This window comes from Anthonomus grandis, chromosome 7 (assembly GCF_022605725.1).
Source record: "Anthonomus grandis grandis chromosome 7, icAntGran1.3, whole genome shotgun sequence".
In the NCBI taxonomy this organism is placed as follows: Eukaryota; Metazoa; Arthropoda; class Insecta; order Coleoptera; family Curculionidae; genus Anthonomus; species Anthonomus grandis.
The window spans coordinates 28423643-28442786 of record NC_065552.1 but is presented as its reverse complement, the minus strand read 5'-3'; the positions used below and the strand labels follow the sequence as shown (position 1 = coordinate 28442786).

At 35.2% G+C, this 19144-nt stretch overlaps 1 protein-coding gene across 2 annotated transcripts in view; it reads right to left on the bottom strand.

Moving 5' to 3' along the window:
- LOC126738561 (scavenger receptor class B member 1-like) overlaps positions 1-19144 on the bottom strand; it is a 210344-nt gene that overhangs the window by 189550 nt on the left and 1650 nt on the right. The window contains exon 1 of one of the 2 annotated variants that reach the window (XM_050443946.1): positions 6581-6947. The exons of the other annotated variant lie outside the window; for it this stretch is intronic. The gene's annotated coding sequence lies outside the window, so the exon portion shown is untranslated. Of the gene's footprint in view, positions 1-6580; positions 6948-19144 lie in introns of those variants that run through there. 2 annotated transcript variants of the gene reach the window in all.

The window sequence follows — 19144 nt, the reverse complement described above, 5'->3', positions numbered from 1 at the left end:
GAATAATTTCCATTCTTTCGGCTAGTGTGTAAACCATTTTGGAAGTAAAATCTTCAATTCAACAAATAAATTTTCACTATTCCAAGACTGTCACAAATGTAACTGACGGCAAAATATATAATAGCTTAACAATGTTTGCTCCATCATTCCGGAATGACATAAGCGGGTATACTGCAATTGTTGCAAATCTCTGAAGACGGTGGTAGGTTAGCGAATCTTCCAGGACCACGGTCTGTCGAGTATATTAGCAACCACAGTTGACAGTTCAGTTCAGTTCGGAATATTGGCGCGATATTTAAATCGGACATAAATAATAGTGACTAAATATGGTATAAATAAATTTTTCGAGATGTAGTAAGTGATCGTGTTGTAGTAGTGTAAGTTTGTAAATAAATCAGATGACTATTTTGAAAAACTCTACATTGGTGTCAGGTGTAGGGTGTGAATTAGACGTCAGTTAACTGGACATTGATGAAAAATAAATAATAGTAAACTGAAATAAATCCGACTAAACTGTGTGAAAATTCTAAAGCTGGTTGACTTAAAAGTTGCTGAGCTGAAAAGAAAGCTAGAGGAAAGGAACTGCGATACAACGCTATTACAATACCCGAAATGCATAATACATTAGTTTAAAGAGATATATAGTTCCACTTATCTGCTAATATAGATTCTACACTACACCTTGATTTATATATCCGGGAGTATGAGACACAGTATAACTTCCAAAGCCCTAGTTGGCGTGGTTCTTATTGCTCCCGTTATGTTGAGACAAGCCATTCTTTTAACATGGCCTAGTTTTCGACGAATTGTGAGCTAATACACTTTATGACATCAGACAATAATACCATACGTTAGCATACACCTTAACTGTGTAAATCCACAAATTTACCTACAAATTTAGTTAATATCTCAATTTAAAAATAGCTTAATATTCTAAAATATTATATAAATATACACACATTTATTATAATTTTAAGTGACATAATCGGCAACATTAAGTGAGAGGAAAATCTAAACTATAGTTACTTACGAATTAACTGCGGGTGTAATAAACGAATGAAATTTCAAGAATTAAGTTCGTTAAAAATTTTATGTCAAGGGTAAGCATCAATAGTTTTCGGTAATAAACTTTCAATGTTCTTCTGATACATAGGTGTGACATTTTGGTAATATTATTTTTATAATACTATGAGAAGGAAATGGTTAATTATGAGGTAAACCGTACTATGAGCAAACATTGTAATTTACAAAAAAGAGTTAAAGTTTATTGTTGGGTAAGTAAGTGAGTGCGTAAGTCGTTTTGAAATAGTTTTTAGCGAGCATTTTAAAAAACTGAAATAATGTTGAGACATAAAAATTAATTGTTTACAAAATATTCTTTTAAAATAACTGTCTAGTCCTCAAACATTATAAAATTGAAGCTATGAACTTAATTATTTTTTTATTTAACTCAACTTAAATATATACACGTTCTCGGCTTTTATCAGAGTATATTTGTATATATGTAGTGCATATTAACATATTATACCAGGTGACACAGGAAAGAGGAAACTAATAACTATTTTACTCTTTAAAATAAGCAAATGAAATTTGGTATATTAATGGAATTGTTATAAAAGAATTCGAAACTTTCGAAAAATCAAAGTTATCGAAGCCGAATCAAAAAGAATGTTTGCCTATTGATATAATAAATATTGAAGCCTCCATCGATAATGCAATAATGGCACACGGATATGACTCCAGTTCGGATGAAGAATCGGAAGAAACCGATAGCATTGCTAATGAAGTAAATAATTCAGATAGTAAGATTGAAGATATTTTCCTTTTCCTAAATAATAATACGGCTTCTTATTTCTTACAGTCTCACCCTTAAACAGAATGTAGTTATACCCAGTAATACTCCGTTACAAAAACCCGATGCGGCAATTTTTGCGGCGCTCCGCCACATAATGAACATATTATCACAGAATTTTTAAATAATAAATTTTCCAACAAGCGAATAGGCAAACTGGAATCAGTAGTACGGCCTGCGAGATCCCCTGACATAATACCGCTTGATTTTTTTACATGGGGTTTGCTTAAAAATGTGATAATCTGTAGGTGATACGAAACCGATGATGAGCTTAGACACCTTGTTATAAAAGCTGTTAACAGTATTACTCCAAAAATAATTAGAAAATCCTGTCAAGTACTAATGAGACGATATATGTGGTGCGTGCGAGAAAACAGTGGCTTATTTGAACACCTTCTTTAATCTTAAAATATTACTTGTACGTTTGCAGTGATTATTGTAGCTTTGATAGTAATTAAGATAGAAAGGATTTCATAAGACGCACTTTTTTCTTTATTTCCCTGTGTATCCGATGCTATTTCGAGTTCAAGAAATTGATGACACATAAGTATAGGATAAATTAATTGGCACTTGATTGCGTAATGGATCCAGGTAGAACATCGCAAAATAATACCGAACGTTCCTATAAAAAAATTCCTACAGGCCTTCTTTACGAAGATACAGCCTCCTAAAGGACGCTGCTGGAAATTGGTTTTTCATAAATTACTTTTAAACTACCCGGTAGAATTTAATAAAAATGTTAGGTGATGAACACTATCAGGGACCTCTTAAAATGACATTCTTAAAATACATTTACCTTGTTTACTTTACCAGGGGCGGACTAGGTTGTACACTTTAATGCGTATATTTTTAATACCCTGTATTTTAAAGTCTAAAAAAAATAAATTTGGATACCTTGATCCTTAGGCTAAAAAAAAGGTACTCCTGTTCATTATCGATAAAATTAACCGTTTTGGAGAAAAAAAAAAACGAGCCAATGTTTTTTTTTTATTTTTTTTTTAATGAGATAAGTACGCCAGTTATTCAAAGACCAGAAAATTTCGATGTAAGTCATTTAATTTAAAAAAAATACATGTTCCTTAAAATACAGTGGTGTCCTAAAAAATAATTCTTATTTATTATACGTTTATTTCTTTTTTGTTATTCTTAAGATAAAAAAAACTAAAAAAATAATGTAAGCCAATTGGATTGTACCTGATTTATTTATCGTAATTTTTACATTTTTGAACGCATTATTGTTACAAACGTTGCTATACTTCAAATTTAGCAAATACCTATCATTTAAACCTAATCTTTGTCAACATATTCATCCTTTATTTGATAATATTTTTTTAATTTTTGTATTTTTTGGTAACTTTTAATTTAAATTACGTCAAAATATGGAGTTTACTTTTATTGAGTATGCAGATATGCATCTTATGTATGGTCTGGCGTCTTGCAATGCATTGGAAGCAAAAAGATTGAACGAAGAAAGATTTCTCAATCGCATTATTCCGGATCAGAAAACATTTCAACGTGTTGATCAATGTCTAAGGGAAACTGGTAGGTTTCTGTTTTCCACTTAATGAGGTAATACTATTAAATTTCCTTAAAGCAATTTTAGGATGTTTTGAAAAAAAAGAATAATGGTGATCGGAGGAGAACAGCACGTACAGTGCAATTGGAAGAAAATATTTTAGACGCTGTAGTTGACACTCCTACAACCAGTACTCGAAAATTAGCCGCTCAGCTTCATTCGTCCAAAACAATTTTACATATGGTACTTCAAGAACAACTGTTGTACCCATATCACTTACAAAAAGTGCATAAACTACTGCCCAGAGAATAGACTTCGCGAAATAACCCTAACTTTATCAGCACGATTCTTTTTAAGGATGAAGCAGGGTTTACCAAACATGGAAATGAAAACTTACATAACTCGCATGTATGGGCTGATGAAAATCCCCGTGATATTATTATTTCTCATCATCAACTTCAATTCCAATCAATAAATATCTGGGCAGGAATTATTGGCAATTTTTTGATTGGGCCATTTGAACTGCCACCACGTTTAAACGGAGAACTTTATTTGGAGTTCCTCCAGAACAATCTTCCAGATTTATTAGAAGATTTGTCCCTTGCAACCCGCCGAGATATGTATGTATTTTATGCATGATGGAGCCCCGCTCCATTTTAGCCTTGCTGTAAGACACCACTTAATTAATACTTTTGAAAACCGTTGGATAGGTAGAGGAGGACCTGTTGCTTGGCCTCCTCGGTCTCCCGATCTAACGCCATTAGATTTTTATAGGAATTAAATGTAAAATATATTTTTAATGGTAATAAATTTAGAACATTCTATTTTGTTTCTAAAAAGAAAGAACTTTACTGTAAGGAAAATTTGATTTATTTTCAAAAGTAGTAGCTCATAATTTTGCATTGCTTAATTTTAATTTTAATTTTTTCTGCTTATAATGTAATAATTTATTTGCATGCTTTAAAATTCATGAATATTGATAATACAGTTATCCAAATTAAGTGTCCACCAGTAGTAACTTAATTATTAGTGAAAATACAAATTTGTTTTAATTAGCAAATTAGTTATATTTTTAACGCTGGTAATGCGTGAGAACAAAAAAAAAATAATTGAGAATCTTATATTTGAGTTTTTCAGTAAAATAACTTTTTTTTAATGGAAACCCCTTTATATTATATTTTTTTCTCTATAATATAGAGGGGTTTTAATTAAAAAAGTTTATAATGACTTTTCCGCTAAAGTCAAAATTAAACTGAAAATAACAATAAATATATTTCGCTACAATAAAAAAATTAATGTGTTTGTCAAAAACTCGTTTATAGTGTCAGTTATTAATTTTATGAGAAATGATTTTCTCTCATAAAAAAAGTGTGATATGTTAGAATATTATTTAGTGTGCAGAAAATTCTCTTTAAAAGCAAAAGAATACTACACTGAATTTATATCCCGCTCGCATTTAATTGTATAAACGATATTTTCTGAGACTATCGAAAATTTAGGAGAAACGAAAATGTTTTTGCTAAAACAAGGGCAAAAAAGAATTCATAATAAGCGAGGTCACGGAAATTGTAGTTATTGGATATTTCGAAGCTTATCGTGAGAATTCATTAGCAAATTAATTTGTATTCAGATCTAATTTCAGTTATGGTACTGTTCAAAGATTTAAAAAAAAAATACAAATTTATTTCGTATAAGTACCAACCAGTTCAAACGCTTTTGGCAGGGGATCCAGAAAGAAGAACTTGTTTTTTGCCATTGGTATCTTATTTTTGTCACCAAAATGTAAAATAATTTCCGTTACATTTTATCGACACATGAATCAAATTTCTTAAATTCTGGAATGTTTAATAGGGAACACCACCATTATTGGTCAAGAGAAAATCTTTTGTTAGTACATCCAAGAGGTCCACAAGTACGTTTCAGTTTTAATGTTTGGTGCGGTATTGTGGAATTTATGACGGAAATTTCGAATAATTTCTTAGACGAATTCGATCTTATAAGTGGACATCATCTGCATTTTAAGCAAGATGGCGCACCTGCCCACAACTACACAGGTACTTAACATTTTTTTAGTATTACTTTTAATGATCAGGGGATAGGAAATTATGACCCCATCCAGTGGCCGCCCAGATCGCCAGATCTAACCCCACTTGATTGTTACTTGTGGGGTTATTTAAAGAACCAAATTTAGAAGCGAAGGTACGATAACGTCGACGTTTTAAATACTGCAGTTAGGGAAAAGATAACCCAAATAGATGGTAGGAACATACTTAAGAGAGTTCAAGCAGTTGAAAAAGGTGTCCAAAAATGTATTAAAGAAGAAAGTGATGTTTTCGAGCATCTTCTTTTAAAAAATTTGTTATTTTATTTTGTAAGATTATAAGTTGATGTTAACAATATAGTTTGTTGTTTTCGTTTGGGTGTCATAACTTCATTAATTTGTAACCTAGGAGAGAAGTCATTAAGAACCTTTTTGTTTAAAATTTAACTGAAAAAATATATATAATATACAGGACTTTCCATTAAAATTTTTTTTATTTCACTGAAAACTCAAAAATGCGATTCTCAATTGTTTTTTTTTCTTTCTCATTTTTACCAGCGTTAAAAATTCTACTAGTTTTCTAACTTAAACCACTATTTATTTTCACTAATAATAAAGTTACCAATGGTGGAGACTTAATTTGGATAACTTTGTATATTTTACATGGATATTGAATATTCTTTTTCCTACGCTTTTGCAAGAAATAAATTTTAATTAATTACTTATACATTTGTAAATACAGATTTTAAATTTTTGAATTATTTAAAGCTAAGTAATTAAAATTAAGAAGTTTAAATAAAGCAATTAGAAAAAAAAAACTTTTTAAATTACAAACAAAATACTTAAAAATGTAAGATACTAAACTAGTTTTGTCTAAAAGTTTTACCAATAAAAAATATCAAAAGTTTATTTTTATACCTATTTTTTTAAATAGGTTTCAAAATTTATTTTAAGTTCTTTATTTAAATTTAACTACGAAATTCGCCTTTTGTACATAAATATTATAAACTATTTAAAAATTAGTATACAATTAGATTAAAAGATATGTATTGGCAATATGAATTTAAGTATTTAGTTAGTAATTAAAATGAGTTATATTCTAAAAATCCAATTTAAATAACGTTAATAATTTTAACATTTAAATAAATTAATAGCAAATTTAAATACATACCAAATCAAAAACCTAAAAAATATCCAGTAAAAGTCTTAACCGATCGGCAGCATCATGATTCCTTAAAATGTTCACTGAATCACAAATCACAATAATCACAAAAACGCGCCAAAAAAAAAGTAATAATTAAAACTCTTCCCACCGCCAGACGAATCAGTAAACATCCAACCGAAAAACGACCTTTAAAATCAGATAGATTTGGAGAAAGAAGAGGAGTACCGCACCATCGCTACTACGACCAACCACCACACAAAAATAAATACCGATATCAATCTGGTGCGAATCACTTTTATCGTTCCGTAAAAGTAAATTAAACGAAGATCACGCTCGGTGCTGCGGACGCATTCGCCAATTTTGTTGTAAATTTTCGTATGGAGACCCAGTAGACTAGACTCGAGAAAAGGTGGAAGAACTATGACTTCGATGAAGAACGAAGAAAGGGGAGGTGGGATTAGATACCTTTATCATCATTAGTGCGTAGATAGATTGATGTACTTGCTGTAATTTGGTTTCAGCATGATATCGATCTACTTCGATGCCTTAGGCTACATAGGGACGTTTGCTTAATAATAGACGTCTAGGATGAATTTATATAATTTAGTGTTGATAAGGATTTTGAGAAGAAATGCAAAGAGTTAGATAGAAATACTATGTAGATAAATAGATATTTTGCCTTGGACAGTGACCGATATCTTTTTTCTAATATTTTGTTTTTACATAGTTGAGTAACGGCTCTACATTCTGGCATCTACAGTGGGTAATTTACAATTGAATCCGAAAATTTAATTTTTTGAGTTTATACGCTGGTTATTTACATACTTAATACTTTTTTTTGGTAATAATTTTATGCTAGACAAATTTCATTTGTTCATTCTTTTTCTGGATATTTCCTTTTTGCTCCCTTGTACTTTCCTTATTCTTATACAATTGCCCTGGTACCTACGCTGCAAGAAGAATGTATGAGTAGAAAAAAGTATATAAGCAAAAAAAAGTCTTTCCAAAGTCTATATATTTCAACATATAAAATATATTTGTATAGAAATAATAAAATATATAGACGTTGACATATACCGACTTTGTCATTACCTCGCGCGAGTTCTCGATGTACTGCTTTTACGGTTGCGTGCTAAGGGTTTACCCATTTTATCCCTCTTAATACTAACTTATAGGTAAGTCGACCTTTATTACATTATAATTACTTAATAATAATAAAGACTTTAATGTAAAAAATTACACCAATAAATGTAAAATAAATTTTTACAAGATGCGAAGTTAAGGCCAGCATCCTATCTTAGCCTTAGAATACAAGTTTATGCAATGTATTTATATATGTAGCACATTATAATAACTAATAAATGAATATAAAAAAATTCGTCTAAAAAAATTTCAGTTCAATAGTACATACATTGAAAATGGGCTGTCGGACTTTGGATATCGTGTCATATATGAATCGGACTTTTTTTATGCAAATATAAAAGCAGTTTCTTAAATATTATTTTGTGATACAGAACCAAAGCATGAAGTAACCTTCTTTCATACATATACATCCAGCTTATCTCTCTCTCCGTTTTGCATTTACTCCTCTGTCATATTTTCTTATTCTACCAATTAAACAAACACAATAATTTTGTATTTTTTTTTTTTTTTTTTTTTTTTTTTTTTTTTTTTTTTTGGGTCGGTGGAGAAATTCTTTATGAACACTGGTTACGCGGCGCCGCCCCCAGTAGTGTGGGACTCAGTGTCGAGTCTGTCTCTTCCTATACCCACTAAAACTCCACCGCTGGGTGGTGCCTTGTGGCTCCCTACACTGCGGTCTGCTAAGAAGCAGTCCTATTGTGTCCCATATGTTTAGTCCCATAGGTTCAATTCTGTAGCTTCAAGGAAGTCCAGGATTGTGCCCAGTGGTAGATTTCTTATACCCTCTGGTGCGGGTTTCTCTTCCCCCAGGAATGTTGCCCTGGTTTGATTAAATGCTTCACAGAAGCACAGTATGTGAAGAGTTGTTTCGTCCTCCTCATTGCATCCCCTACATAGCGAGGTAACTGATTTCCCTAGCGTATGCAGGTGTTTCCTGCTGGGTGCATGGCCTGTAAGTAGCCCTGCGACCTTTCGCAGTTGTTTTCTGGAGAGGCCCAGTATGTTCTCACCCTTCTTGAAGGGTGGGCTGCCTATAAGTTGTTTGGATTGTTCCATCTTTGGCAGCTGCTCCCAGTAGAATTTGTTCTGGTTTGTTAGCCAGTTGCCGATTTCCCTCTTCCAGGTCTTATCGCTGACATAACATGTTGGTTCAGGGCCTACCAGGCTGTTGCTGGCTCCCTGGGTTGCAAGTTGGTTAGCCCTTCTTGCAGCCTTATTGTTGCCCATATTCTCTGCTAGGATTATCTCTGGCCTATTTTGCGCTTCGGCGAGGTTCCTGAGATCCTCCCAGCAGCTTTGCACAGTCCTTGACTTAGTCTCGAACTGTTGTAGTGCAAGTGTCGCAGCCTGGTCTCCTGTGAAAATTGCGAAGGTTTTGCCTCTTGGCAGCCCTTCTCTCATCAGTTGGACACAGGTTTGAATTCCTATTATGCTTGCCTGTAAATTTGTTGTTTCGAGGCCCAGGTTTAGCATAAGTTGTCTGCCCTGTTGTTCGTCCTCCACCATGCCCACAGCTACCCCGATCTTGGATCGTTTGGTTGCCGTGTGCCATACTGAGTAACCTCTTTGCCTGAGCCTGTTCGCTTCTGCGTCCAGTGGTCCCCTTTTTTCTTTGATGATAAAAGGTTTGTCTAGGTATGTGACCTTGGTTCTGTCTGTTCTTAGGGCCAGGCGCCCAAGGTCCTGTATTTTGTCAAATAGGGCATTGTGCCCATCTTTCGATAGGATTGTTGCGCCATTTGACAGCAGTCTTTTCGCCCCCGTTATAGCTTCAGCCCGTACCACTAAGTGTAGCGGGCTTAGTCCTATCAGGTTCTCTAGGGCAGCAGTCGGCGTTGTTGACATCGCTCCTGTTATGCCCAGACATGCTATTCGTTGTGTTTTGTTGAGTATCTGTATTACAGTCCTCTTTTCTGCCGCATGCCACCATATAGGTGCTGCGTATGTAATGATGGGTCTAACCATTGTCGTGTACATCCAATGTACCATTTTTGGTGACAGTCCCCATGATCTACCGAACATTCTCTTGCAGTACATAAGAGTTTTCGTGGCTTTATTTGTAGCTTGGATTACATGTTTCTTGAAGCTGAGTTTTTTATCCAGGGTTATACCTAGATATTTGACCTCGTCTTCAAGTCGCAGATTTTCTCCATAAAATTTTATGTTTCTAATGGGCTCTAGTTTCCTTCTTTTGGTAAAGGAAACCAGAGTAGTTTTTGTGGGGTTTACCCTTAGTTGTTCTTCCTCACACCAGTGCTCGACAGTAGTCAGGGCTCTTTGCATTTTTTCGAATACATAAGCCTGACTACCCCCTCGTGTAAGGATGACTATATCGTCAGCATATCCTATAGCAAGGATAAGCTGCCTCTCCAGTCGTATCAGCAAGCTGTCCGATACAAGGTTCCACAGCAGCGGTGACAGTACGCCCCCTTGCGGTGTTCCCCTGCACACTTTGGCCTTAACCGTTGTGCTGTTGAGATTTGCTGCTACTTTCCTATGATTTAGCATTTGGGTTATCCAGCCGCCAATCATGGGATGTATTCCTCGTGCTGCTATCGCACGGTTGATTGAGTCATATGACGTATTGTCGAATGCTCCCTCAATATCTAAGAAAGCTCCTAGGGCGATCTCTTTGTTGTTCAGAGATTGTTCGACCCTCTGGGTTATCTCGTGAATCGCTGATTCACAAGATTTACCTGTTTGGTAGGCATACTGGTGTCGATGTAGAGGGTTGACCCGTAATACATTGTCCCTGATATGCCTTTCTATAAGCTTTTCCTCTGTTTTTAGGAGGAATGATGTAAGGCAGATTGGTCGGAAGGATTTAGGTTTCGCATAGGAGTCGCGTCCCGTCTTTGGTAGAAATACTACTTTTGCTTCCCTCCAACTCTCTGGTATATGCGCCGTGGCTAGACTTGCCCGCATTATTTTACATAGTGCAGGCAGCAGCAGTTCGCTACCCCGCTGTAGCATGACTGGCATTATGCCATCCATTCCGGGAGATTTAAATGGTTTGAAGGAATTTATCGCCCATTTAACCTTCTCGTAGGTTACTACCTTTTTCGCTAGTTCCCAGTGTTCCCTTTTGCCCCTGTTCGGAATGATAGGAGTTGGGTCCTGGGTATGTTCTGGTTGGTGGAGAATTTTCGATCCCGGAAAGTGCGTGTTCAGCATTAAGCCAAGCGTTTCTTCCTCGGTTGTCGTATATTCTCCATCGGGTTTTAGACAAGAGCCTAGGGTTTGTCGTGGCCCTTTGGATATTGCCTTGTGGAGTCTAGCATATGCTGGTGTCTCTGTTAGGTCCCGGCATAGCTTCCTCCACCCTTCTTTCTTTGCTCTTTTTATAGCATCATTGTACCTGGTTAAGTGTTGTCTGTATAGATTCCACTCGCCAGTTCTTTTGGCTCTGTTAAAAAGCTTTCTTACTGTCTTCCTTAGCTCGCCCAATTCTTGGTTCCACCATGGGGTGTTCCCTGCTTGACGCGGTTTGCTTAGTGGACATGAGTTTTCAAAAGCAATTTTAATAGCCTCAGTGACTGACTCTGTCAGCACTTCGAGCTCTACATTGTCTTTTGCCTCCGTTGGACAGTTTTCCAGTTCGCGTCCTAGTATCTCATTGAAGAGGTCCCAGTCCGTTTTCCTGGCGTTCCTGTAGGTCTCCGGATTTGTATCCATAGATTCTAGATCGAATCTTATGTACCTGTGATCCGACAAACTTGGTTCGTCAGATACATGCCATTTTTTAACGAGGTCGCAGATGCGTCCCTTGCCAATGGTTAGATCAATTACTTCTCTGCGGAGTATGTTGACGAAGGTCGGTTCCTCCCCCACATTAAGTATATTTAGACCGGAGGCAGCACAGTAATTTAATAATGATTCGCCCCGTTTGTTTGTTCCAGTGCTTCCCCAGATAGTGTGGTGAGCATTGGCGTCACAGCCTATTATAAGGTTTTCCAATCTTTGATGGTCTATCAACCTCCGAACTGTTGTCGGAGGTGGTTCCCCTTGTTAATCGTGCGGAAAGTATGCTGATACTATTATTGTATCGTAGCTCCTCTCCGCTGTTTTGATTTGTACTTTGACCGCCGCTGTGTCCCTGTCACAAAACTCCCACAGCGGTGTGGCCTCTATATCTTTTCTTATAAAGATACAGCTTCTTAGGTTAGGTCCCTCTTTTGGGTCTGACACTAGTCTCCCGTTGAGGTTTCCTAGTCCCCTTATCTGGCCCCTATAAGTATAAGGTTCCTGAATCAGGGCTATCTGAATATTGTTGTCGGCTATGCATTTTTGTAAGGCCGCAGTGGCTGCTTTGCAGTGGTGGAGGTTAATTTGTATCAGCCTCGCACCCATTGCGGAGAGCGATTTTAGGAGGAAGAGGTTCCCGGCAATCCCTCTGTTTCCATAGGGGTTGCCTGGTCCCTCTTCTCTTTCTCTTGGCTGCCGGCCAAGAGTCTAATTTTTATGCTGCCAAAGTTAAGGTATAGCGATTGATTCGCTTCCCTTACTTTGGCCCAGGATTTCTCGTCCATGAGGAGCGTTACCAGGCAACCCTTGTCGTCCTGGTCCTTCCTCATGTCGAGCACTTTCCACAAGCTGGTGTTGATGTTGTTTTGAACATCCAGCTTGTGTAGGAGTGCTTTCGGTTCCTCAGTAGGTCCCGGCACCCATGTTATTGCCTTCACCGGTCTGGGAAGTTTGCCGTCCTCCGTTATCTGGAGTTCAGCCCCTTCCCAGGGAGTTTCCTTCTGCACCAGTCCGACGAGCCAATTTTTAGTTGACTCGTCGACACAGGTGATGTGAAGGATTCCCCCACCGTGGCTTACGCCTGCAAACTTGGGCGCGATTTGTGATCCGCTCTGCAGAGCGAGCGTTTTGTTGAGCAGCCAGCCCTTTAGGGTGTTTGCCTGCTCCTCCGAGACGAATGCCTCGGGGTATTTTTTGGCTGTTATGGCCATTCTTAGCCCCGCCGCAGCATCCCGATAGGACAGCCCTGGTTCCCGTCTTGGGCCCCTGGGCTTTTTCTGCTGAGCTGAAAAAAAGCTGAGAGTAAGCTGTTTTTATTCAATGATTTATGTATTCTAACTAAGATCGGTATCAATCATCAATAAACCCAAATGTTTGTAGGTATCACGGCACAATAAAATTTCGCTATTTATCTGCAAGTTGGGCTATCTCTTCCTTAATAGTTTCCGGTCCAAACAGTACGGCTTGACATTTTTTTGAATGTAATTCGAGACAACGGTTTAGAGAAGTGTTAAATAGTAATTCGAGATCAGTATTTATTGTGTTGACGTTGCTTAGCTACGTCTTCTTCAGGTCTCAATGAAATATACATTTGTGTATCGTCTGCATACTGATATCCTGTGACAAACTTAAGCTTTGAAGTTAGTTGAGATGTGTACAGACAAAAGAATAGGTGACCCAAAATAGATCCCTGTGCCACACCATGTTTAATAATTAAGTATCCGGACTTGGTAACATTTACCTTGACCGACTACCATCTACCAGCCAGGTAATTACCAATAAGCTGAAAGGCACTGCTGCTGAAAACCAGATATGACAAGGTAGCCAGCAGCGACCCGTGGTTTATTCTGTCGAAGGCTTCGAGTAGTCCAGGCGGATCAAAGCAATAAGCTTTTCGCGGTAGGATGCTTTAAGAATATTATCGGTTATCTGCAATAAGCATTCTCGAAACTGTGATCCTTTCTAAACCCAAACTAAAAAGCAAGTAGTAGACTGTGTTCCTGTACATACAGATTTATTTGTCACTCAAAATCCTTCGACAGGGTCGGCAGGATGCTGACAAGCCGTAGACCACTCAAGGTTTCCGGACAAGCGACCTTAGGCAAAGTGTTTCCATACTGTAATTAATAATATATGTTATATAGGGTAAAGTGATTGGGTAACATCTTAATAACATCAACAAGCCTATCCCATCTGTTCCAACAGCCTCGGATTTAATTGACAAAAGTGCAGCGCGTATGTAATCAATAGCTGCTAGCTGGAACTCAAAATCAGTAACATTAGGCTTTTATGGTACTTATAGAAATCTAAAGTATCAGAGTTGGGTGTGAAATGAATTACTGACTCCACAAAAGTCATGATTTGATGAACTTTTGCGTTCCTAAGGTGTAGGAATATATCTGCATTAGTACGGACATTTAGGTCCCTTAACATGTTCCAAGTTTTCTTTATCCAAATTTTCCAAGTCTTTGGTATAATAAGAATTGTCTAACAAAGAGAAAAACAAAAAAGAGAGGAAAACATTTACAGTATAAAAGAGACAGATAAAGCGAAAGTGAGAAAAAAAACATGTAAACGGAGCTCAGCGGAATATACTTGGGGCGTTTAGACTAATAAAGAATTGAGAAGATATATGAAGAATTGAATAGAAATACTATATGCTAAATATATTAACACTTAGATATAATAAGACCGATATAGCCGTTTTTTTTTGGCTGATTATGTGACCTATAGCTGGAATCACTAGTAATGCGATAGATAAATTCCGATTCACATATTAATGGATTATTCTGGTACAACTTCATCAACACCTAAAAGGTTACTAGAAGTTATAAGGCAAGCATTTCCAATTGAATGCATTTCAATGAATCAATAACTGAACCAAAAGAATAAAATTAATGAAACTCGCATTGCCAGTCTCAGTCCGATAAAAAAAGACTTATTTATTAAATTACTAAAGTAGAAAACAATAATTGCAAACTAAAAAACACAATTTTAAATAGCCAAAAGAAGTTAAGAATCATGCAAGACCTATAGGGTATTGGGATTTAATTTTCTACGAACAAGATCTTTAAATTAAGATTCTTTAAAAAAAAACTTAAGTAATTCGCTAATTGTGAGCCCAAAATATAAATCCAAACTGTAATGAGCTTACAGAAACTTTAAAGACATATTTATTAAATAATTAAGGAACAGCGAAAACAGAAATTGTTAATTAGATGGTGGCTTTATATTAGATTTATTGGAATACAATTTTGAAACTAATTTTGTGCCACTTGATATTCAAAATCGTGAAATAAGTGTCTTGATTTCACCAATTGATAATCTAAATCTAACATATTATGATGAGAACATCTTACCATATGTTACAGGCTTTCTGGTCAAAAACTTGAAGACTGTAAACTGACATGAGTGTGAAATAAACTTATTAGGTAGCATAATAGATAATCAGCATCAGATCAACTATATTCACAGTGTTTACTGATATTAAAGATTAATATATGTTACTAGAGAAATTATTGTAGGAATTGCTAAGTGCATGATTATGTCAAATTTATACTACCATGGCCATATCTTCCATATTAAAAAAAAATAGGTGTCTTCTTGGGAAACACGTGCTGTGTGAGTGGTTTACATGTAGCAAATATAGAGATATCGTAAAAGACAATATACTAAAGTCATCCATAGAGTCAATAATTTAAAAAATGTATTATGTTTTATGTATAGTTTATCAAGCAAATAAGTGAGAAACCAAAGAGCAAATTTAATTGATTTAAGTACAACTCTTAAGAGCTGACATCATACGTATAACCCATAAATTCCCTCAAGTCACCGGATCAAAAATTAGTTGTTGCAGTTAAGTTGAGTCACTTTGTTTTCTACCCTCTTAGCTCTTTAATCTTAAGTCTCTTGGAGAAATGCATTTAATGCTTATACTTTAGATAAGGATTTAATTTCAAACCGAACCACCCTTAGTAACTGCAAAAAAAAGTCAATCTAGATATACAGATATATTGACAGAAAAAGGTCTGTCAATCACCTCCAGGTAGCATCACTTTGATATGTCAAATGGGAACCAGCGACTAGTCAGCTACAATGTCTGGTAATAATAAATATCTTATCGACGTTATACTTGGGTACGTCAAATGGCTATTCTATAGTACGATACATCATTTACAAATAAAGGGCATACAATCAACCACCCAACGGTGTATAAAAAATGTAAGTTTATAGACTTATAAACAGTAATGGTGTAAAAAGGTGTTTAAAAAATAAACAATTTAATCAGTTCACAGAATTCATTTTATTAATTACTTAAAATATGCTCCTATATTGCGAGATAATAGTAAGCTGTTTTGAAATTCCCTAAACATTAGCAAGTGCGCTAATATCTCTACATTCACAAGTAATTCGATTCTCTAAATAATTCATATTTTTAGGGGGAGTTTTATAAACTTTGCTTTTTAAATAGCCCTAAATAAAAAAATCTAGTGTTGTTAGGTCTGGCGACCGTGCGGGCCGTTAAATTGCACCACACCTGCCAATTCACACTCTCGAACTGTCAAAGCGTAGTTTGAGTAGCTCCATCTTGTTGGAAATACAAATTATTTTCGTTTAGTTTGCCAACATCAAGTTCATCCACACAAAAATATTTGGATCCAATAGGCTGTTTATCCAACATATTATTTGTGCTCGTAAATCGCTTCAATATGCACCAATTTTTTTGGTTATGTAAGATGGAAAACTGTTTGCCATTTAAAATAATGTGTTACACGCAATCATTTGATCTACCAAAGCTTTAGTTATAAAACGTCTTTTATTACTACATATGTTTGCTTACTATTCGCATATACGTTAACGGATTTTTTTTTTTTTTGGTTTGGTTAAATACGAGATTGTATGGCTACACTAAGGGTAGCTATTTGACATATCAAGGTGAGGTTGATCTAGAGGTAAAGATGTCATTGACAAAACGTTGTGAACTATAAAATTGAACGTCCCACTGTGTATCTAAATTGTCGTGTGTGATTTTTGTTTTCTATCATCAAGATGTATTTTTTTTCAGGTTTATGTCCACCACAATCTTAAGGACTTCATCGACACCTAAAGGTTCCCAGAGGTTTTAAAACAAGCATTTTTAATTGGTGACTCTCTAACTTAATTGGTAGGAGCTGACACCATAAATGCATCTCATAAATTCCCATAAGACCTTTAGGCTCTCTGCCCTTAGTCCTTCTTACATCCCTTTTTGATGAAATATGGGTTTAAAATTATATAATAAGTAATTTTAAACCCACTTAAGTAACACGGTCAAAGTCGAGTCGCAAGTTATAGTGACAAGTTGCCTATTAATTGCACCTATTCCTCATTACTCCTTAAACTTAAACTCTAATATGGGTCTCTCTCGAGAATCTTTCTGACAAATTGCAGGTCCAAAAGTTAGTTAGTGTTCAGTCCAAGTTACAGTTCACAGTCAAGTTAAATCGCTGTCGTAGGAAATGGTCGCAGAGAGTTACGAGACTGGTTTATTTCTTTACACTTTTAGTGACCAAATTTAGGTCCATAAACCCAAATAGCCCAAAACGGGTCTTTCCCTTTACACTCTTGATGACCTAGTGAAAGATCCGTAAAAGACCTTATATTCTGAACCCAGTTGAAAACCTACTTTTCAAGCCTAGAAGTCTGTTGTTACAATTTCTATTGTCGTGTGTTGATGTAGATTGATAGGTTAAACTTCTTAATCCATTGTCAGCGTCACATAACCTGTGGTTCTTTGGACAATATAAAATAGAAAACAATACTGTTGACTCTTACTGTGCACGATGTACAGCAATTAAGTAATCATAGCCCCCCATTAGGTAAACTTATGTATTAATATGTATCTGCTAAGATCTAAGCTAGTATAATATATAGTTGTATATAATATACAGGGTGTTTCACTTTTTTGTAGCAGAACTTTAACAGTATTTAGAAAAATTAATTTTAAGGTAGGTTTCTCATATAAATATTGATCGTCAAACTTTTTGTTTCTGAGATACAGGGCGTCAAAGTTTCCCCAAAAAAAAGTTTTTATTAAGGTTTTTTTTTTAATTAAGTTTTGATTAACAAATAACACTTTTTGAGAACGCAATTGCAATTTGACACGATAATACTAATATGACATTTACATTTTATGACACTGTTTTTATTTCATGGCACACTATTCAAATTATTAAAATAAATTAATATAAATAACATTTCACGTTCGGTTATTCGTCGATGTGAATTATGTATTGCAGAAAATGGTTCACATTTCGAACACCTTCTTTAACTTTGTTAATTGTTTGTTGTGTTCTTGTAATCTGTTGTTTGTTATAAATAAGTTATAAGTATTTGTGGTATTGTTCTATGTTGCGATTTATTAGACGGTTGAAATAAATTTATCTTCAAATCTTAAGTGATTTTTACAACCCAATTTGAGGAGAAAACGGAGTCAGATACGAAAAAATATCAAGAGGGCATTTTTGTTTACAATTAAATGCACTATTTAGAAATGATCGTTTAATCGACTTAATCCAGTGGCGTGCTACTTTTTTAGTCACATTAACATTATTAATTAGTCATATCTCCGCCACTGGCCAACGTGAAACATGACATTATTTACGATTATGACCCTTCATCCTAGAATTTTTTATACCAATTTTGATTTCAATATCTTTGATAGTTCGGATATTAAAAAATAAAAACTTTTTTTTTTGGGAAACTTTGACGCCCTGTATCTCAGAAACACAAAGTTTGACGATCAATATTTATATGAGAAACCTACCTTAAAATTAATTTTTCTAAATACTGTTAAAGTCCTGCTACAAAAAAGTGAAACACCCTGTATATGTGTTTTTGTGGTATATGAGAGTCCTAGGCCAGCGCTTAATCTTTGTAAGTTTTGGAATTGTTCAGTTCACTGCACCTAATTTTTTAATAGCTAGTGCAGTTGTAAATGCACTGAAACTTTAAAATTTAAATTAAAGCTCCTAAAAAATATAATTGAATTTATTTTTTTTTCAAAATTGAAATCAAGTGGCAAGAAATCATTGAAGTGGCAAGCCGTATTTCTAGATATACCAGAACTAGATATTAAGTTAGTCATATACTATAAAATAATTCTCTTCTTTGCTGCAAGCGTCAATATTTCAAAAGCCATTTGACTTAGGTATAACTTGTACTTTCCTAACTTGGACTATTTATAGTTTTTTCATAGTCCACCGATACATATTCTAAAAAGAAAATGTCACTGGTTCACCAAAAAATTCCTTCTCGATATCTGCAAGTTGTTAAATATCTCCCATAGCCGATCTATAACATTCGTGACTAAATTTTATGGAATATTGGCAAATAGTAAGTTAACGTTCAATGATATTAGTATGTATTGTAACGTTATTGGAAACGCTAAGAATTCGGGAACCATGCAATTAACACACCGGTCAGCAAATCTTCCGGAATCATGGTCAGCCGGGTATAAAAGGAGTGGCGTCGCCACTGGGAGTTGACAGTTCAGTGCAGTATAGTTAGGAATATTGGCGCCATATTTAAATCGGACATAACTAGGTATATATAAATACGGTTAAAATAAAATTTCTAGTAGTCGTAAGTAATCGTATTTAGTAGTGTAAGTGTGTTATGTAAGTCAAATATATATATATATAT